Below are 257 nucleotides of genomic sequence, written 5' to 3'. Positions count from 1 at the left end.
TAATTAAAATGTATTTTATTTTAGTTCGTACAGCAAATTAAAGACATCATTTCAGCTGTGGCCTCCTCAGATGAATCTAAACACAAAGGGGATATTGAACAAATTGCGCTGTTCTGCCGGTGTGTAAACTCGACTGGGCCACAAGAAGAAATGATCCAGTTGATACCACTAAAAAGCCAAACACGGGGGGGGGGGATGTCTGTGAGGCTGTCTTAACCCCCCCACCCCACCCCCCGGTGTCAGTGGTACAGACGGGG

General features: G+C 47.1%; 1 protein-coding gene across 1 annotated transcript in view; it reads left to right on the top strand.

Moving 5' to 3' along the window:
* nup133 (nucleoporin 133) overlaps positions 1 to 257 on the top strand; it is a gene marked incomplete in the record, with an annotated part of 100,913 nt that overhangs the window by 71,589 nt on the left and 29,067 nt on the right.

The sequence above is a fragment of the Etheostoma spectabile genome, chromosome 5 (assembly GCF_008692095.1).
Source record: "Etheostoma spectabile isolate EspeVRDwgs_2016 chromosome 5, UIUC_Espe_1.0, whole genome shotgun sequence".
Taxonomy (NCBI): Eukaryota; Metazoa; Chordata; class Actinopteri; order Perciformes; family Percidae; genus Etheostoma; species Etheostoma spectabile.
This window is presented reverse-complemented; position numbering and strand designations above follow the sequence as displayed.